The sequence below is a fragment of the Miscanthus floridulus genome, chromosome 14 (genome assembly GCF_019320115.1).
Source record: "Miscanthus floridulus cultivar M001 chromosome 14, ASM1932011v1, whole genome shotgun sequence".
Taxonomy (NCBI): Eukaryota; Viridiplantae; Streptophyta; class Magnoliopsida; order Poales; family Poaceae; genus Miscanthus; species Miscanthus floridulus.
The window spans coordinates 5,710,929-5,733,121 of NC_089593.1; the positions used below are offsets into that span (position 1 = coordinate 5,710,929).

Sequence of the window (22,193 nt, forward strand, 5' to 3'; positions counted from 1 at the left end):
GTGCAGAACGACGGAGGGTGGCGCGGTGCACGGCGAAGCGGGCGGTGATGGCGGCGACGCTAGGGTTTATGTGGCGCGGCGTCTCTGTGAGGCGGCTGCGGCTTAGAATGGGATGGGGAGAGGCGGCTCGGTCGGTGGCTACTATTTATGGGGGCGAGTGGCTTGGGTGGCACGACAAGGGAGGAGGCGTGGCGGTGGTGGACACGGACTCGACGGCGGCGGAGAGTCCGGCTCGGTCTCGCACGGGGAAGACAATGACGCCTGACCAGTAGGCCCGGTTGGTCAACGACAGAGAGTGAGAAGAGAGAGAAGAGGGAAACGGCGCGTGGGCCGGTGGCGCGGCTTAGGCCTGCGGTCTAGCGGGGCAGGGAGAGGGAGAGCAGTGCTGGGCCGCGGGAGACGACGGGGAAGGAGCTGGGCCCGCGGCGCTCTGGCCCAAGCGGAGAAGGAGGAGGTGAGAGCGGGCCTGGCCAAGGAAAGGAGAAGGCTGCGGGGAGAAGCGGGCCGAGTGGGCTAAAATAGAGAGGGAGAGGTTTTCTATTTTTTCCTTTTATTTCAAAACTATTTCAAAAACATTTGAATTCAATTTTGAATTTTTGGTCAAAACCACCCACCTCAATAAATCGAATGCACTAGCATGTATGCACAACAATGTTGCTACACCCTATAATGAATTTTAATTTAATAAAAAAATTATTTCGTATGTTTTTATGAGCACAAAAATACCAAATTAAATATTTTTAACCCTATTTCAAAAAGAGCAATTTTTAGGGTGTCACAGTGGCGGCCCACGAGCCTTTTTCTCCCTGGTGTTTGTCGCCAACGTCCGATGACTCGTGCTTGCGTCGTCATCGGCTATTTCGGCGCGACAACGACTGGATTAGGTTGCCCCCCCCGTGCGTCCCTTGTCGGATTAGCCTGACTTGCTTGGGGTTGGGCCAGCTTTGCTCAGAGGTGGCGCCAGCCTTTGGATCCTGAGCTACTCAGCCCGGATTTGCTTGAGGGTGGCACCTACGTGTTGTGGACAGCGGGGATTTGGCTCACCATGGTCGCACCGTGTTGTAGGCGTGCAACCCTGCAGCGTGGTTTTGGACACGTGCTACAACGTGACTTGTGGTCCAACGACGTTATGGCTTGAAGACGATGGTAGGGTGGGTTCCCCTCGATGCTGGTGTGTTGGCGTGCCACCGGGGCCAGCCATGGCGTTCAAAGGTGGCATAGCATTCAGTAGTGCGCGGGTGAGGATGTCTGCGAAGCTGCTAGGCTGGGACGCTCCATTTCATCTTGGAGCATCTCATGGTGGTCGGCGATGGCTAGACTGGCAGCGGTCCTCGACAACTAGCCTACAGTGGACAGTGCTGTGCTGTGTAGATAGTGCTACAGCTAGTGTGGCAATGACAGCGGGTTGGCGGCGGCTTCTCATGGACGTGGCCACGACGGCTGATACTGCTTGCTTAGCGTTGGTGAGCTTGGTGTGGCCGTGCTGTCTCCTACAGTTGGTGTGGCTAAGTGGATACATTGCTACTACCACCTTGGAGCATGGTGGCGGTTAATGCAACGTTGCGGGTTTCCTCCTAGGTGATCTACTTTGGGATGGTGACCGTTGGGTTGTTGGCTGTAGTCCATGTCAACCGGCACTGCTGCGATGTGCCACACATGTCTGTAGCTGGCTTGCAACCGCTGTGATAACCAGCGGAAGGTGCTTCATTGTTGATGGCAGCTTGTGCGGGGATGCTATAGTGGCTTTTCACTAGAAGCTTGAAAGACGCCGATGTGTAGGTGTTGACAACACTCCTGGCATGGTGCAAGAGCAAGATGTGGTTTTGCATGGTTGTTGGTGACATGCATAATGGAGGCGGTCCTTGCGGGTCGGCATAGCAGCAGTAGGTCACTCATGCCTGGGACCTCATCGGTGCCACAACGGTATCCTATTGATGGTTACTTTTTGCAATCGTTGCCACCTCAACGACTTATCTCGCATGGCGATGGCAAGTTCAGTGTAGCTGTGATGATCCACATCATGGTAGGGTTTGGGTCTTGGGTGAAGGGGACCTTCGGGTGAAGGCACTGCCTAGGAATGGTGATGTCTTTGTACCTTGGTTCTCCATTATATCCGATGTTTGTGGCATCGGTAGATGTTGTTCCCCTCCCTAAAGGATTCGCTGCGAAATCAAATGTTCGTCCTTCACTAGCTACAAAGCTTTTCGTGCGCCATGTATTTGTTATGGTGGTTGCAAGGTTTCGGGATTCAAAACTAAAAAATTTTAGGCGCTACCAAATTGGATGAAATTCGAAAATTTGGGGCCAGGATTCAACAAGTTGACCTGTCAAAAACCATCGTCGAACCACGGCCGCTACTGCCGACCCCACTGTGCACACGGCCACCGTCCATTTGACAGCATTTGAAACACCATGGACAGGGATTGTAGCCAAGTCTAAAATGTTGGATTTGAGGAAGAGATGGTGGAGGGCAACGGGAAAGAATGGCAATGGGGAGGAGCGACCGAGAGCCTGATCTTGTGTTCGCTTGCGTAGTCACCGCTAGGTGAGAAAGGAAAGGAAAAAATAAAAAATAAAAAAACTAGGGTTTCTAGAATGGGCTTCGCATTTTTATACTGGGGAAGATATCATTGGGCTTTTGTACTCTATACTGGGCTGGAAATTTAAACTGAGCCAAAATTATTTGGCCAATTTGATTTTTCTCGGGCCTCACAGAATTGGACGTGAGATTCTGGCCATTCGGACAAATGAACCTACTGGTTGTTTTGCTGTCACCTTCTTTGTGTGGGTATCATATTTTTTTTATTTGTTTTTGCTAAAAAAATCAGATTTTCTTTTTATAGATTTGTACGTTTTTTTCTCTATTGATGTATATATCTGGCGTGCTCTTATTGTTGGCTTTTGAAAAAAAAAGTTTAAATAAGTGGACCACTAAGATTTATTTCGTGAAGAATTTGAGATTTTTTTTTTATTATTATAGATCCACGTCGCAAGCCATCTCGTCCCGCCTAGCCGGCTCTGTCTCCCTCTCCCTCTCCACTCTCGGCCGCCGCATCGCCGCGTGCCCTCTCGCCGGCCCTCCCGCTACGCCGCGAGGTCCGACGCCGACCTCGCCTCCCTGGCGAGATCCGCCGTCCTCCTTTTCGACTCCCCAATCCCCACTACCGTCGACTCCTCGAGGCGGACGAGGAAGAGCGCCAGCAGGACAACAAGGCGCCAGCGGGCCTCGGTCGCCTCCTCGACGGCCGCAACGGCAACAGCCACGGCGGCACCTGGAGATGCTCTAACGAAAAAAATGGTTTCGTTTGGCGCTTTCATGTCGGCCACCGCCGCCGACGAGGCCATCTGCCGTGTCCTCCTCACAGGCGTCAGCCCCAGCAGCCACCTCCCACCGCTCACCGTCAAGCTCATCCACGGCCGCCTCCTCCGCCTGGACCTCCTCACCGACCTATCGCAACTCCTTCTCCGCTCTGTTTCTTCCTGCGGCCTGCACCTCCACGCCCTCCGCCTCCACTCCCTCCTTCCCAACCCCTCCCACCTCACCCCTTCCCCTCATGCACTGGCGGAGCCAAGGGGGGGGGGGGGCTGGCAGGGGCCATGGCCCCCCCTAATGTTTCACAAAAAAAAAATTAGTAGTATGATTTAATATTTTTTATTTATATTAAGAGAAATATTATATAAAATTCTTGTTATATATACCTATTAATATCTTCTAAATAATATAATTATACAAAACACAACCAGATAATAAAATTATCGCAATGAAAAAGACCGAGCCGGCCCCCCTAAGTATAATTCCTGACGGCCGGCCCCCTGAGTATAAATCCTGCCTCCGCCACTGCCCTCGCGATCAAGGCCGCCTCCTGGCTCCCCGACCCGCTCTCTGCCGGCGTGCAACTCCATGCCCGCTCCCTCAAGCTCCCGTCCCACTCCAACCCCCACGTCCTCACCTCCCTCCTCAACCTGTACGCGAAATGCGGCCGTTTGCTCGACGCCCAGAAGGCGTTCGACGAAATGCCCCACCCCAGCACCGTCTCCTGGACCGCGCTCATCACCGCGTACATGGACGCGGGGCGCGCTCAGGAAGCCGTCGGAGTTGCAAGGAGGGCGTTCGCGAGTGGCATGCGCCCTGACAGCTTCACGGCAGTGCGGGTCCTAACCGCGTGCGCTCGAGTAGCTGATTTGGTGAATGGGGAGGCTGTGTGGAGGGTGGCAGAGCAGGAGGGTGTTAGCATCCGAGGGGAAGGATTGGGGAAGAAGAAAGGGAGCAGAGGAGAAACTCGTCACATAACTGGAGAAGGAAGCTTAGTATTGTTTTTGGTTCTGATATGTCTATCCCCTGTCCTTTGTCTCTCTATCGGTATGTATACAGGGCCTTGGCCTCGGCGTGAATCACACAGACCGTCTAGCCTAGGATTCATGCCCACTCGTGTCCACCGAATCGCACATTGGCGCGCCGGGCTCGGTCGCTTCTCCTTGGTTCTGGTACGCTCTGGTTCGAGGAGCCCGCGACGCGTTCAGGTCCCACGTTGTCCGCCTGGCTGGTGGCTGGATCAGGTTCCGCTCCCCTGGCGATGCTGACAGAGGGGATTTCTGGGAACGTGTTTGTGGCAACTGCAGCGTTGGACTTGTATGTCAAAAGTGTGGGGAAATGGACAAGGCTAGGGAAGTGTTTGACAAGATGAAGAGCAAGGATGTGGTGGTTTGGGCCGCAATGGTTGGGGGATACGCCTCCAATAGGCATCCCCAGGAGGCTCTGGAACTGTTCTTCGCAATGCAGGTGGAGGGAATAAGACCAGATTGTTATACAGTGCTGGGGCGCTCTCAGCATGCACAAGGTTAGGTGCATTGGATTTGGGACGGAAAGTAGTTGGGATGCTGCACTGGGATGAGGTTCTTGACAACCCTGTCCTGGGTACTGCACTGATTGATATGTATGCCAAGTGCGGGAACACAGGTGAGGCATGGATGGTATTCCAGCAGATGAGGAAGAGAGATATCATTGTTTGGAATGCAATGATCTTGGGGCTCGCCATGACTGGCCACGAGAAGATTGCCTTTGCGCTTGTTGGCCAGATGAAAAAGTCAGGCATGACACTGAATGATAATACCTTCATGGGATTGCTCTGCAGCTGTACACATAGTGGCCTTGTAAAAGATGGGCAGCGCTATTTTCGTAACATAAGTCAGTTGTACCACATAAGCCCTAAGATTGAGCATTATGGTTGTATGGTTGACCTGCTCAGTCGTGCGGGGTTGCTGGAGGAGGCTCATCAGTTAATTGAAGACATGCCAATGGAGGCAAATGCTGTTGTATGGGGAGCACTCCTTGGTTGTTGCAAGATCCATCGGAACGCTGACCTTGCTGAACATGTGTTGAAGCAGCTCATTCGATTGGAGCCATGGAATTCTGGAAATTATGTCATGCTTTCTAACATATACTCTAACAGTGGAAGATGCTGCAAAGCTCAGGTTGGAAATGAAGGCAAAGGGGGTTGAGAAGGTCCCTGCATCTAGCTGGGTTGAACTTGATGGTAAGGTCCACGAGTTCCATGTTGGAGACAAATCACATCCCCTCTCAGATAAAATCTATGCAAAGCTCGATCAATTAGGCATGGAAATGAAGGCCATGGGTTATAAACCAACTACTGAGGTGGTGATGTTTGACATTGAAAATGAGGAGAAGGAACACACGCTTGTGCATCACAGTGAGAAAATTGCCATTGCATTCAGCCTCCTTACTACTGAACCAGGATAGACCATTAGGGTCACCAAAAACCTCCGAGTTTGCAGTGACTGCCACACTGCCATCAAGCTCATATCGAGGATAACCTGTCGCGAAATTATTGTTCGAGATAACAATCGATTTCATTGCTTTAGAGATGGCTATTGCTCTTGCAATGACTATTGGTAGTATACGGATGGTTTCTTTTTGCAATATTGGACAGTATCTAGAGTTGGAGCATCTACATTTTCATCTGATGTAAAACTGTAGTCAGCTAGAGCTGGGACTGGAGCATAGTTACTAGCACAATGCATGGCAGATTGGTATGTAGTTCCCTTTCCATTCATTTCGTTGAAAGGAATTGATAGTTTTCTGATTTCTGCTCTTGTATTTTATTTGTAATCTACTTCAGAAATTAAAATGGCCAAGATACTGCTTAATTTTATGCTTTCCCCTCTCTGTTTGTGTCAGATTGTGAATAAAGGGCTTAGGCATCGTAAATGGTTTTATATTAAATACATTTTATTTCTCAAGGGTGTTGCCACCCATTGAACTGCGATTTTTTAAAACTATATTGCCTGTTTTATATTCTTTTACTCCAAAACCGATGCCATTTCACATGTCAAGTTTCTACAATGTGTGTTGCTTTCAGATGCTGGTATTTCAGACATTTGGTTTCTATAGGGTTGGTTGTAATGGCATGAATTAGTTCATCATTCTTGTTACAAATTCACCACTTGGTTCTTGTGGACTACAAGTCATCGGTACATTATCATTGCAGAAGAGAGAACCTCCAATAAGGTGTTTTCCCTTTCTACAAACATCAACTGTACATTTTGGCTTTTGGTTACTGATACACATTCATTTGCAGCAAGCTACTTAAGAACCTCAGTACCAAACTACGTGGCTGTCAGATCCCTGAGAGCTCGAAAGCTCCATCAGTAAACCTGAATGGCACTGTGTCTTGCATGTCGCTTGTTTCTTCTCCAATCCCATGGCTTCTGAGGGGGCTTCTTTGATGCCCAGAGTCCTAGGCCTGTAGATTTTGCCTCTTTCTGCCACTGCAAAGTAAAAAATTCAAAATGTAAGTGAAAAACTTCTATCGGCATAACCATATGTCCTGTAAGCCATCGTATCTAGATATAGTTCTCAGTTTGGATGATCATGCATGATATCGTATAGCCCTTGTTTAGCTATTGTTCGACCCATGTTCCCAGAAAATTTGATAAGCGTGGCTCAAGGATATTCAGATAGAAAAGAATACTCTAGGTTCCTCAGAGTGCCTTTAAACCCACAAATGCATTTAGGTATGGGGAAATCAATCAGAGACATGAGCTAATTAATAATACTAATTAATAATACATGACTCAGAGACACAATAATACTAATTAATAACCAAAGCAGTAAAATCAATCAGAAGACATGAGCTACTAAATAGTTTTTTTAAGAAAAAGAAGTTTCTGTTGTACCTGAATAAACATGTTATCACAATAGAGGTCACCCACGTAGCGTCCAAATTGGTCTTGCTCATAAACATAATTTGTGACACTTTTCCCACCAATGAGCTTCATTAATTCTTTCCTTGCTTCCTTTCCATACGGCATCTTAAGCTCCGGTGCATCAATGCCCCTATAACTCATGGATATGAACTCAGAACAGTACTTCCAGTTATTATTAGATGTAGGTGCATTTTTTAGAGCAACATATTGAAGGGTCGAGATGGCGGACTAGAGGGGGGTGAATAGTCTTTTCTAAAATTAATTATGTCGGCTAACCGATACAAATGCGGAATTAAAACTATCGGTCTAGCCAAGACTATACCCCACTATATATGTTCACTAGCACCTTGCAAAGATAACAATTATGCAACAAAGGTGCCGGGCTAGTTAGAGCTCTCCTAACCAATTCTAGAAGCAAGGTCACACAAACCTATGCGACTAGTACTTTAAGCAACAAGGGAGCTCCTACACACGCTAGTAAGCAAAAGAACAAAGCTAACTAAGCTCACTAGCAATGCTCAATAACAAGGCAACCAATGTCTAATTAGAGAGCGCAAATACTTAGCTACACAAACTAAGCAATGTGACTAACAAGGTTACTAAAACCAAATTAGCCACGCAAGGGAGCTACTTCTATGCTACACAAGCAAGAAGGTAATTAGCAAGCTACACAAGCTATCTAATTACAAGAGCAACTACACAAGTTTAATATGTATAAAAGTAATGGCAAGCTTGTGTAATGGGGATGCAAACCAACGGGAAGAACAAGGTTGACACGATGATTTTTCTTCCGAGGTTCACGTGTTTGCCAACACGCTAGTCCCCGTTGTGTCGACCACTCACTTGGTGGTTCGGCGGCTAATTAGCATCACCCGCTAAGCCCGCACGTCGGGCGCCGCAAGAACCTACCCCTTGAGTGAGGGTAGCTCAATGACACGCTTTACTAGAGTTGCTCTTCGCGGCTCCCACGGGGCGAGCACAATGCCCCTCACAAGCACTTCTCCGGAGCGCCGCACAAGCTTCTTACGCGCTTCAACGGAGACTACCACCAAGCCATCTAGGAGGTGGCAACCTCCAAGAGTAACAAGCACCATCGGCTTGCAACTCGATCACCTAGTGCCACTCGATGCAACCTCACGATGCAATCATACTAGAATCGCTCACTCACACAATCGAATGATCACTATCAAGTATATGTGTGATGGAGGGCTCCCAAGCACTCACAAGCATGGACACTAAGTCCCTTGAGGTGCTCAACACCAGCCATGGCCGAGGGCCACTTCTATTTATAGCCCCAAGGGCTAAACTAGCCGTTACCCCTTCACTGGGCAACGGTTGGGCCGACCGGACGCTCCGGTCGTGTTGACCGAACGCTGGACCTCAGCGTCCGGTCGCCCACAGACGGCCATGTGTCCCGATTCCAACGGTCACTTGACCTGACCGGACGCAGCAGCTTTCAACTGACCGGACGCTGAACCCCAGTGTCCGGTTGTTTCCAGTAAGGTACCGACCTCGACCGGACGCGTCCGGTCACACTCCAGCTTCTGCGTCATCGTACGTCAGCCTGACCGGACGCAGCCTGCCAGCGTCCGGTGCATTCAGATCTAGCGTCCGGTCAGTTGACCGACGCCAGCATCTTCGCGATCAACCCGTTTTCACTTCTAACTTCTTCACCTTTGCTCCAATGTGCTAACCACCAAGAATTTACATCCGGCGTAATAGAAAACAGGCATTCCATTTTTCCGAAAGCGCCGAATCCTTTGTAAACACCCAAACCTATCTCACCCCTGCAAACACCACCTCCTTTGTAAATGTGCCAACACCATCAAGTGTACACCACCATGTGTATGTGTGTTAGCATTTTCACAATCATTTTCCAAAGGATGTTAGCCACTCAACTTGCCACGTCACTCGATCCTAGCGACAATGCAAAGTTAGATCACTCGAGTAGCACTAGATGACCGATATGCAAACAAGTTTGCCCCTCTTGATAGTACGGCCATCTATCCTAAACCCGGTCATAAACTTCTCTACACACCTATGACCGGTGGAATGAAATGCCCTAGGTTATACCTTTGCCTTGCGCATTCCATTCCATCTCCTTCAATGTCGATGCAACACATGCACCAACACGATCAACAATGATATGATCCACTTCATATCATCACATGATCATATTGGTTCATCGATCTTGACTCTACTTGCTCTTCACCGTTGCTATCGTCCATCGGCGCCAAGTCTTGCTCAAGCTTCACCGCCACGCGGTCCATCACTCCAAAGCCTTTGACTTGCCCTTCACGCTTGCAACCGGTCCATCAAGCCAAGTCTTGTCTTGATCTTCTCCACCTTAATCACATGACTCAATGTCATGTCTCATGTGCATTTAAGCTCCTTCATCATCACATGTGCGAGCTTTGCAACATCTCCAAGCCATTTTCACCTTCATGGCATATGTTGCTCACACACATGTACCTGTGGACTAATCACATGTGTATCTCACATAAACACAATTAGTCCACCTAGGTTGTCACTCAATTACCAAAACCAACAAGGACCTTTCACATATATACCTCATTCGGATTCTATATTTCCTTGCAAGGATCTCTTCGCCTAAAATGATTATTACCCTGCTCAGTAAAATTGTTGTAAGTCATGCTTCCAGTGATTTCAAATAAACCATGTATACGAGTAGGATCACAATGGTGTAACTTTGGCCAGCATTTTCATCATATTATAGCTCTTCTTCCTTTTTTTTCTTTTTGGTTTGCAACAGTTCATTTAATGCGTAAACTGCATAGTGCATGATTCCAATCATTTTTTTAGATATGCTATTATTGTATTTTTTTGTGAATTAAGCTCCATCAGTAAACCTGAATGGTACTGTGTCTTGCATTTAATTCTGTAGTTTTTATGAGCTTATGATCTATAAAAAATTCGAAGGTAATCTACAATAGCAGTTCTAGTAGTATTTTATCCAACTTCTACTGAAATTTGAAACAAAATAAGTACTATGCTAAATAAATTTATGATATATAAGGATTATCAAGCTAGTTAGAGTACTTATATCCAGCTTTGTCAAGGCTTCTTTGAAGAGCATTAGCTGTCTGATAATCCCTATCAGTGCGTGCTTGAGTTATTGCAATCACCATCTCATGCACTTCCGGTGGCACATCTGCGGACTCCCTTGGGTCTGCTGTGTCAACATATGCAGTAAAGCCATCACCATCTCCAATGCACTTGTTATGGACCTGACAATAGTTGCAAGAGATGAGGCAATGATTAGCTAATGTTAATTCAAGGCATTGTTTAGAAACTTGGTGTTGCCAGTAAGCCTTTCTTTGTAGTGGTTAAACATATATATATATTATCTGACCGGCAAAGTATTCAGCACAAACTGCACACCCTCTGGTGGCGGTGTCGGGTGATGGTTTGAGTCTGGTACAGGGAGTGATGCGGTCGGTAGATTGTAAAATGAAAATATATCCTGAGGAGAAAACAGCATTACAGAAAAAATGAACATCTATAGCCATTGGTGAGAATAATAACTTTGCGATTTGAGGTGTCGGGAAAGAATTGCTTCTCAATAGAATGAGTTAAACATATATATGATGAAATGCTAAAGAAGCAAGCGCTGGTAAGGTTCCTGCCCCGACCAGCTTTCAGTGGTCTAATCTAGTTATACAGATAGATAGCTACCTCCAAATCTGCTCTCTGGATCCTGGTAAGAGCAGTTTCAGTTTGTATTTTTGGTGGGGTTTTCATATAATCATATCCTTGTATGCCTCTGCCATGTCCTTGTACCTGTGTTTTTTGTGCAAATAGAGAGATATAATGCAATTCCTTTACTTTTTCAATTTGAAATAGAACTTATATTGATTCTGCTTGTCTCAGAATCCATCTTATACATTAGAAAAGAAAGATGTTAATTATATGCTACACACATATGCTTTCTTACTTGACATACTAGAATGCGTGCTGTTAGCTTTGTTAGGTTGTCACCACAGAAGCAACAATATTTGGATACGTCACTTGAAAAGTGAAAACTATACCAGTTAGATTTCTTATCAAGTTTACTCTATGGTATATTATATTTTCAATAAGTTTGCTAGCATATAACTAGAAAAATCAACGTTCAAATACGTTACTAGAAACCTTGTTGATGTCCTACATCACAAGTAAAACTAAATCAAGGTAGTGCGCAGCTCAAATAAAACTAGTGCACATTTCAAAGAAGTTAATGTCTTTACAAAGCTGATGTATATTTGGACTCTCAGCTCTTAACAACATTAGTTAAGAACTGAAAGTATTTCTTCTGCCCATTGTTTGTTGGTACCTTTTTGTTAGAATTAAGCAAGCAAAAGCTTTGCTCATCTGTGTTATATTTGATAAGTTTAGAGGTCCCTGTCATAAGAAATGCCAAAATTAAAGCATTTGAGTGATTCCCTTGAAACTTAAGTCAATTTGAAAACGACCCCCAATTTATAAAATCCAACTCCGTACTGGAACTCTTTTTTTTGGTGCTATGGTAAAGACGACGACAACAACAACATGGCCTTTCAGTCCAAAGCAAGTTATGGTAAAAACTAACTGTATCGAATAATTCTGAGGGGAATGGAAGCACATTTGCTATCAGTACGTACACAGAATAAATGTGCAAATATTAGAAAAATCATCAGCCGCATATATAAGCTTTTCAAAAGTTCTCTCCCTACCATTTAATTTGTGCTTTCTTGGATGATGTGACATGCCGTTTGAGCCCTTCAGGAATCTGAAAAGATGACAGAGACAAAACAAAATTCCCTTTGTTATATGCAAGTCTTTCCCTTTGTTATGCAAATTAAATCTCATTTTAGGAAAAGAAGGGGGGGAATTGGGGGCAAAGGAAATTAATCTAATTGCCATGACATGCCATCAAAATCTTAAGATTTGCAACTGTTTCCATACAGTAATATTCTAGCAGTCACAATATCCCTACTGCTGCAGCATATTAGTAGATATTATTGATTCATTGGCTGCCATATACATCAAAGAAAATAGAGATCAGAAATATGAAACTTGGCCTACAAAGATGCGAAAGCAAATTAAGATCCAATGTTTGATTTACAACGTCTCCTCTGCAGAACTTACGCAGTCATGCACGTGCAACCGAAAACACTCAGTGAATAAAATGTAGCATGAAAAGTGCCCGTCTTAGCAACTTGAGATTTGCAGCTCATGTACATTAATTATGTTTAAAACAAAACAACCAAACTGTATCACGGCAAAGTTTACAGTGTAGAGCATTATGTATTTATGTTCATGTCTTTATTGTAAAGAAGAGTAGAAAAGGCCAAAAGTCCAGAGAAGTTGCAAGAGCGAGGTAAACTAGTCATGTTTGCATCCAAAAAAATTTAACACAAGCGCACATCACACAGTGCAGGAAACTAAACCTTCTCCTCCTAGCTAGCAGACCAAAATAATCCTAGATTAAAAAAAACTCAATTTTGCATAGGTTGGCGCTTTGACGGTGCATGTTGACATCCATTTCATTCATAATATCACTTGGAAAATTCACTAGTAATGTACTGAAAGCAGGTACAGGCGTAGTGGGTTGCATGTTTACCATGGGCGCGGATTCGATGTTGAGCTGCAGGTCCTGGGCCAGGGAGGCGGTGGCCGCCGGCGTGACGCTGACGCCTCCATGGATGGGACCTAGAGACTGCTGAGGAGGCCGAGAGGCTGCTGCAGGCTCATCCTCCCACCTAGAGGCTGTACGGTAGTAGGGGTAGTAATCATCATCACCATGGCCATGGTCATGGTCTCTTCCCGTTAGGCACCTGATGATGTTTCCCATGGAGACGATGGAGATGGATCCTTTCCCTTCGTTCCCCTGCCTTTCCTTCTTCGATTCCTGCCTTCCTTCTTCGATTCGAGCTCTCTCCTGTGGGGACTAGTCACTCGATCTCTGCAAAGCACCTGCTTCCTCCACTTCACTTCTAAAGCTGCCAGAGGTGAGGAGGAAGCTGCTGGTTGGGCCTTGTATGAGCGGTAAGTGGTGGTTCTCTTTCTGTGTGTTTGGTTTAGGACTGTTGGGATGGATCCAACTCAATTTTTTTGATGGGATAAACCAATTTCGTGTTTGGTCTGAGGGTCGGAGCCGTTTCAGTTTTTTGTTTGGGACGTGGAATGGAGCAGGTTTGGATGAATGGGACGGTTAACTCCGTTAGTTGCTACGTATATGGGACCCAGCTGTCAGCGGCTTGTCTCCTTCTTCCACCTCCCATCGCGACGCACGGCTCTGCCCGACTGGCGCGCTCCGTACCGCGCCGCCCTGCTCGCCCCAACGGCTGGCGTGCCCCGCCCCGCCCCGCTCTGGCGTCCACATCTGAGCTCCAACGGAGGAAGCCGCGCCATGGATAAGCTGCTTATCTCGCGGCCCCAACGGAGGAAGCAGCGCTGTCCCATGCACGCTCCCTCGACGGCGGCCCCCGGCCCCGATGAGAAAATTGCTGTTTTGCTTCGCACTTTTGTCATTCCGCAAATAACATTCGTCAGTTTGCCATTATCCACCAGAATGTCCTGCGACTGGATTATACCGTATTTTGATTATTATTTTTTTTGTTTTCATACTTTCGTTCCCGTTTTACCCCTCACTCGTAAGCTTATCCTCAGCTTATCCCCAGCGCGTCCGTGCCGACCGTCGTGTGCGGCGCGCTCCGGGCGCTCGTCGGCGCCGTCGCCGTCGACGCCAACAGCACCGATGCCGCCGGGGAGGTGTTCTGGAGGCTGCACGCGCTCACTTCGTCTGCCGCCGTCGCTGCGGTGTGATGTGAGAGGCCGGGCTGCTGGACCATCCGACTGAAACTGACCCAGTGCGGTTTGCAGTTCGTCTCCTCATCAGTGTCCTCCTGCTACGGTTCTACCGTGTTTATGTTCAGTCTAGTGACGCTACTGCTTCTCAGCTCTCTTCTCTTGTGAATTGTGATGTCCAACTGCCACTTTGTACAGCTACGCTCTACTCTACTTGTAGTATATTATTATGCTCCATCCATCAAGGAATGTCCATTTGCCTGCACATTTGGATTTCTGGCTGCAATAAACTGTGATGAACTATGGAACATGCATGGACTCCTTTTTGAGTTTAAGGGCGTCGACATCTACTCCACCACATATACCGCAATTAAGGTTACAAAGTGTTTAAAGTGGCGAGTACCGGATTTTAAATATTCATAATCTTTTTCTATAACCTTGTGAAAGATACGATACAAACTTTGGGACGGAGGAAGTAGAAAGCAGATGTTTGTGGAGGAAAATAGTAAAAAGATCAAAACAAATGCCAATTAAGGTTACAAAGTGTTTAAAGTGGCGAGTACCGGATTGTTACATTGAACTAATAATATATCAGCCATACATTTGCAGCATCGCTCTTGTATATTGCCCTAACCTCACTTAAGGCCGCACATTGCCTCTACGCAGTAACAAGACCATTTGACCAGGTGACAAGCTTGTCCAAAACTCGATTCAGGGAAACTCCTGTTACAATGTGGCAAGGGCAAACAACCAGCGCAATAGATAACTACTTCCTTGCTTTCTTGCTCCTGTGTGCATTCTCAGGAGTTGAGGCATCCACCTTGCATTTCTTGGCTAGTTGCTTCGCTTTTCTTGCAGCCACAGCGGGTCGCTTAGCTTTGCGAGCACTCGCTCCAGTTTCATTAGTTTTGCTCTGCTTCCCTTTGTTGCTGGGCTGCTGGTTCACTTTCACCTTCTTCACAACACCAGATTTGCTTGATCTCAGGCCTTGATACGACAAAGCTGATGCCTTTCGTTTGGCTTTCTCACTGCCTTCATTAGATTTGCTGCCTGGTGTCGAAACCTCCTTGTGTTTTGGTACACGACTCCTTTTCTGGACTTCCGTTTTCTTTGGTGTCGTGTCCACCGGTTTTGCATGAGTGAGCCTCAACAGGCGATCTCTTATCTTCATATCCCGTTTTCTTGCAATAGAATTAGCAGCTTCCTGCATAGCATATATCACAATGTCAAAGGTTCTTGCAACCGATCATATTCAAAACATGCTTCTTATCAGGACAGTTAGGGACTTATTTGGGTGTAAATATTGTATATTAATCGGATTGTTAACCAAAAAAATGAAATCAGTTTCCTAGTAGCTAAAATAAGAGAAGAAATTATTTAACAAGCGAGCTGTCCCAAGTGAAGACAAACCATGCCCAGTGTTGCAAGCTGCAGCATGGATGATCCAAGGAAAGCTTTGTTTGCATAGAAGCCAGGAGTAAAAAAGGCGGTTTCAAAATTTAAGATCCATGTTTATAATTGATATTTTAGCGCCGATATATACTCCCTCCGTCCCATTGAGTTTGTCGTTTGAAAACCGTGCCCCCCTCACAATCCCGGTTCCCGAGCGACAAACTCAATGGGACGGAGGGAGGGAGTAGTTCAGAAAGGAAGCCTTGCTATTGTACTTTCCTTTTTAAATACCACTAGTATAATTCAAGAAGGGGTCATGAGGAGATGGCATTGTTACTAACACTACAGCTTTCCAGAAATGATTTGCAAGATTGCATAGCCAGTCTAAACTCCTTCATGTTAGGGTACACTGTGCCAAGATCTATTCTACGGCGATTTGGGTCATGAACCACTGTCATCTCTCCTTGTACATAGTCATCAACAATAATTGCTGCCCCAGTTGTATCAATTTACCAAGTATCGCCATTCCATGAAAATTGGTTACTGTGTACAAGGAATGGCACCAGCAGTGACGTGTGCATCCAGCAAAAAAATCACCTGTGCGCAGGGACGGGGGTGGCGTCGGGTAGCCGTCGAGGTGCCCTCTCGCTGCCGTCGGGTGTCCGCGGCCGTGCGGCTCCTTGCCTGTGGCTGCCCGCGGAAGCAGCGCCGCCGTCGGCGGGCGGAGCCGGGGCGACTGGCTGGGTTGCCGTCGGCCGGCGCCGACGGCGGACGCATGGCTTTCTGGTGCGTGAATGAGCAGCCAGGAAGGAGAGCGAGTCGATGCTGAGGATAAGCTTACGAGGAGTGAGGGGTAAAACGGGAATGAAAGTATGGAAACAAAAAAAAAAAAAAATCAAAATACGGTATAATCCAGTCGCAGGGCGTTCTGGCGGTGTGCCAAGTTTGATAATGGCAAACTGGCGAATGCTATTTGCGGGATGGCAAAAGAGCGAAACCCACCTCTCATAATGGTAAAATAGCAATTTTCTCGGCCCCGATGGCCTAGCACCCGCGCTCGCTCCCAGACGACGACCCCGACGGAGGAAGCCGCGCCGCTCCGCGCTCAACGATGGCCTTGCGCCGGAGGAAAGCCCTACTCGAGTCGACGGCGGCCGGCGATGGAGGAAAGCCGCACGGCCTAGCACCCGCGCCTCCTTGCGCTCGCGCGACCGAAGCAGACGGCGTCCACTCAGTTGGTCCCCTCGATTTGGAGGTACCAGGCTGACCCGCATCTTTGGGCAATATGCCAACTCGGGTCGATCTCGTTCCACACATCCCCCATCCAAACACGGGACCATGTGGGTCGGACCTGGGATATCCGAGTTGAACCCACAAACCAAACCCATGATTTATGTAACGAAGTGGGTATTTGACAAGGGTTGATTGTTGATACGAAATAAATACCTAAAAAATAAAATCTTGAGCTAGGTTTCGAAGCAACCAGCCTGTTCGTTTGGCTGTGGCTTGTTGTAAACGATCGTAAATTTTCAGCAGGAACAGTATTTTTCTCTCACACAAACCAGCCAGCAGTACTTCTTCACGAACCAGCAACGATACGAACCAGCCAACCGAACAGGCCAGTGATTCTCACTTCTGAATGATTCTAATAGGAGTCAAAGAACAATTCCTGAGCTTAGGAAGATTTAAGCTAGTAAGTGGTAACCAAATCAGATTTTGGGAGGACGTTTGGTCCGGAAACCAGGCTTTGAAATTCCATTACCCAAATTTGTTCAATATCGTAAGACAGAAGAATGCAATGATCGCTGATGTACTGGGCTCAAACCCATTAAATGTTTCCTTTAAAAGAGCTTTAATGGGAAATAAGCTTACCGAGCGATTAAATCTAGCGGCTAGCGTTATGCATATTAATTTAAATGTGGGTATGGATACACTTGTCTGGGGCCCAGGGCCGGATTCAGGGGGGCTGGGTGGGCTGCAGCCACCCTGGGCCACAAATACAAGGAGCAAGTTAGCCCAACTCGTCTTTAGCTTAACCCAAAAGCCCCATCAAAGCCCAACTCAAAGTCTCATTCGGTTATTGAGCCCCTATTGGCCTAATTCTAGATCCGCCCCTACTGGACCTAAACAAAAATGGTTCTTTCGCTGTGAGGTCAATGTACACCAAATTAATAATGGTATTAGGGTTACTCAGGAGATTTAGCATATGAATTGAAGGTCCCTTTAAAGGTAAAATTATTTATGTGGTATCTAACGAAGGGATTCATCTTAACAAATGACAATCTAGCTAAAGGTAAAAGTATTTATGTGGTATCTAAAGAAGGGATTCATCTTAACAAAAGAAAATCTAGCTAAGAGGAATTGGCAAGGTAGGAAAACTTGTGAATTTTGCTTCGAGTTGAAATCTATTCGTCATTTATTCTTTCAATGTCATTATGCTAAATTTCTTTGGCATGCCACTTTTATAGTTTTGGGTATTCGAGATTTATTCAATAATTGGTCAAAACAAGGTGGTCCGAAACAAAACTCACCATTACTAATAGGTGCTGCAGCCATTTATTGGTCAATATGGCTCACTAAGAATGATTCGATTTTTAATAAACGGACACCAAAAATCATTTGTGCCGTTTTATTTAAGGCAACACATTGACTTTCGGTTTTGGGCTCAGTTGCAGCACATCGAGGACCAAATGGAGGCTATGACGCTGGCAGGTCATCTACTAGAGTGGAGGGCGCTACACTTCTTCAACTCAGATAAATGGCCTTTTATTTGTGAGATCGATTCTTAAGCTTGGAACTTCTGGGTGTGTAAGTCGTTTTTTATTTTGTAATAATTAAATGTGGACTGGTGCCTCTCCTTTGAAGAGGGCTGACGGCTGAACCTTAATTCCATTATTATTAAAAAAAATGAGCGGTAAGTGGTGGACAAGAAAAAGAAACAAGAAGACTAGGAGGTCTTAAGACCTTCGATCAGTGAGGGTGGCTATTGACTTGATGACCATTATTCCTTAAGTCGTCTTGTGTTCTTTAGATTACATAGCCTTGCAATGACTATTATTAGTAGTATAACTATTGCAATTTTTGAGTAGCATGGAGAGTTGGAAGCTGTAACAGAACCGACCAATTATACGAAATTAAGTAAGAAAATCATCCGCCAGCGCAGACGTTTTAGCAAACTTAAGCTCGTATAACCCGGTAGTCCGTGAAATCACGAAGGATTTCAAACCAACTCATGTCCCAGCCATGATCGTAATAAGTTTAGCGGTCACCATCACATATTACATAAAAGTTTGCGATCTCAAATACATCAGAGTTTAAACATAGTTATTACAAAACAAGTTCGAATAAAAAGTAGCGGAAGTCATTTGTTTAAAACCACACACACTCACACGGAGTTCAAATATAGTGCCAGCAAATGATCATCTCCAACAAAAGCATCAGATGAGACGTAAGGAATGACCATGCCCATGGTCCTAAGCATCACCCATCGCAGGATACAGGCAGTTGATACAGTAGCCATAGTACATCTGCCCATCTGCAACAAGTGGGAATAAAACCCTGAGTACGAGAAGGTACTCAGCCAGACTTACCCGACATAACCGAAAATAAATGACACCAAGGATCATGAAGGGCTTTATAGTAGGGTAGCTGACTCATTTGCAAAAGAAGCATTTTTAGCATTTCAAGAACCTTTCTAAAAGCATTATTGCCAAGTTAATTATTATTAACCTGTCCACTAGATTTGCACCTAAACTAGAGTAAACATGTGATTAAGCAGATAATGATAACCAATGATCATTAAGCAACTTCCATACCATCATATTCATTATAACTGTCCAAGTGTTCCATAACATTTACTACGATGAAGTCACTCAAGTCAAGTGCTCACTATCCAGGAGCGATGGCGATTCGAATCGATTCCTAACCAGCTGGTGATTTATTCCTTACACAAACCTCACTCACCCGCTAAAGTGAGATATTGATCACCGAGCCAACTTTCCAGGTATCTCGAGTTTGCCAGGAACCACATGTACCCGGGGGCCGACCGACTGCACTTTGGTCTTATCATCTCGCCCCCGTGTCCTACCACACCTGCTCCGGCACAGTGCGCTGCGGGCAATCTACTCGGCCCGAAAAATCTCCCAGCTTCGCGGTCGGAAGGTACTTTATCCGGCCAGCTAAATGTAAGGCATGCGTTCAACATGACTCGAGGCCCAACAACGGTCGGTCCTTAATCGACACAGACGGAAACACTACAGTCCAAAACTCTGTAAGTCTCCGTCCGGTCTCAACTTCATTTAACACTTAGTTATACCATGACTTCATAGTCATCCAAGCAGATCCAGGTAACCACCTATAGCTCGCAGGTGACAGGAAATCACCCGACTTCTACCGGTCTAAGCCAGCTAAGCATTGACTCGACTGCGGATACCAGGGTAACAAGGATATAGTATAACAAAGGTAAACAAGGTATAATGCAGCAACGGTTGCAAACAACTCCTGAACGTAATGCATCAATTTAAAGTAAAGCATTTAATTAATTAATTGCAAACCGGGAGAAAGATGCTCCGGGGCTTGCCTCTCTCGAAGGAGCTCGGACGGTGATCGGGGCACTCCGGAAGTTCCTCAACGTCCTCCTCGTCGGCTTCTGGCACTTCCTACTGCTGCGCCTCGAGTTGCTCCTCGGGCTCCTCGGGTATGACGACCGGGTTCTTGGTTTGCGATCCTGTATGATGCAATGCGCGTAAGTGATTTTGCAAACGGTGCATCGAAGGAGATGAATGCAATGGATATGTTTAAATGCAAGGTAGTCAACATCATCCACGAAATTATAATACAAGCACATGTCATCTACTGCATTCTCTTCTACTACTAATAGGTTAAGTTAACCTATCTTATGAAATGCTTCAAAGATACACCAAAGCTTTACTAATTTCTTAATCACACTTAAAGCGACACTTGCTTAAACCCTAATTAATAATAGGTTTGAATAGCAACCTATATTTCTGATGCTCCTAAAAATCTGAGAAAATTACAGTAGCATACTACTACCCTAAACAGACTACCATAAAAATTTCATGGCATTTGGATAAGTAAACTATCCTACACAAAAATGACAAGCTATAGCATGAAAATGAGCATGAAATTACTTTGTACTATGAAAAGTGTCAAACAACAGAAATAATATTTTTCCTAGGTTCTTCATAGTATATAATCACTGTGCAAAAATTGTCACATGCATGTTTTATACAAAATTTGCTCTCTCGCAAAAATAACAAAAATCAGCCATTTAAGGTACTTGAACTACACCTCAAAATTTTCCCACAGCACATACATGAAATATATTTTTCCTAGGAAGTACATGACATAAGAAGATTAACAAACTTGGAATCATATTTTTCTGAAGCCTATATATTTTTCTACATATTTTTCAAGTTATCAGCAATATTCAAGATTAAATAAAATCCTATAGGAAAGTATATCAAACATGACATGCAATAATTTTCCCAAGTAGATCTGGTAATAAGGAACCTAGAAAAATTTGTTTCAACAAATTTGAAGCAACTTTGAGTATCCAAATATTTTGCAAACCATTTCTGTTTTCAAATAAGAATGAATAAATGGAAATCAATCCTTCAAAACTCTACTGGGCCGGCCCGAAGGGAACAGCTGGCCCACGGCCGCTTTCGGCCTGCGCGGCCCGAGCGAAAAGGAGGAGCGCGGCGGCCCAACAGGCGCCAACCCCCGGCCTGGCTCGGCCTGGCCAGCCGAGGCGAGGTGCCTCGCCGGGGCGCGCGCTGGCGCGGCGGCGCGGCTCGGCCAGCGGCCAGCGGCCGTCTCCGGCCACGGCAACGCCAGCGAGCGAGCACGGGAGACGTGCGAGGAGAAAGCGAGCTCGGCAAGGTAGCTATGCGAGGCTGGAGAGGGAAGGAAAAGGGCGCTCCACGGCGGCCGTGCACGGCGGCGCCATGGACGCCGGTGGCGAGGCGCGGGGAGGTCCGACCTGTGCTCGGAAGGCGGAGCAAGTTCGAGCACGACTTCGAGGAAGGCGAGGCGGAGCTCGGGGCACGAGGAATTGGAGAATGGCGCGGTGGTGCGTGAGTTGGACGCCGGCGGAGCTCGAGCGCGGCGACGGCGGAGCTCGAAGCTCGCGGCTGTGGAGGAGAAGGGGAGGAAGTGCGGGCGTGAGTGAGCGAGCGCGCGGGCATCGGCAGGTCAAGGCGGGCGCGTGGGCGCAGTGCCAGGCCACGGTTGCCGCGCGGCGGTTGACGCCGGCATGCGGTCGCCACGCGGCGGACGCCTTCTGCCGCGGTCGGGACGCGCGGCGCGGCGCGGCGCGGGCAGGCGCGCGGAGGCAGGCCGAGCGCGGCGCGGTGCTGGGCCTGGGCGCGGTGGAAGCGCGAGGCGCGCGGGGGCTCTGCTGGGCCGGCTTGCGGGGCTGGGCCGGAAAGGAGGCGGCGGCCCGGGAAAAAGGAAATGAAGATTTTCAATTTATTTTCAAGAAATTTTTAAATGCCACCACTCAAACATTATTTTGAGCAAGAAAATGACCTCTTTTGAAAATGTATCAAAAATGAAAATTGCTTAGAATTCAATTCCCTACAACTTTGCTTTTATGACCAGAGTCCAATCCTATCTAGATTTTAAATTATAGAGTCAAAGTTAAATTTTAACTCAAAACCCTAATTTTGGGAATTTACTTTAGAAGCAAAATTTTGAATTAATTTAAATACAAACCTTGCTCCAAAAATTGTGCTAAACAATTCTAGATGATTTACAAGCCTAAC

General features: G+C 46.5%; 1 long non-coding RNA gene and 2 pseudogenes across 1 annotated transcript; 1 reads left to right on the forward strand and 2 right to left on the reverse strand.

The window, feature by feature from the left end:
- The first annotated feature begins 3,316 nt into the window (after nucleotides 1–3,316).
- LOC136502687 (putative pentatricopeptide repeat-containing protein At3g08820) lies at nucleotides 3,317–5,962 on the forward strand (annotated as a pseudogene).
- Nucleotides 5,963–6,517: 555 nt separating this feature from the next.
- On the reverse strand, nucleotides 6,518–13,409 carry LOC136505086 (probable staphylococcal-like nuclease CAN2; annotated as a pseudogene).
- A 1,107-nt stretch (nucleotides 13,410–14,516) lies between these two features.
- LOC136505342 (uncharacterized) lies at nucleotides 14,517–16,226 on the reverse strand. Its single transcript, XR_010771174.1, has 2 exons — nucleotides 16,003–16,226; nucleotides 14,517–15,217 (listed from the first exon to the last, which is right to left on the reverse strand). It is a non-coding gene; the product is annotated as an uncharacterized lncRNA (long non-coding RNA).
- Between the last annotated feature and the right edge of the window lie 5,967 nt (nucleotides 16,227–22,193).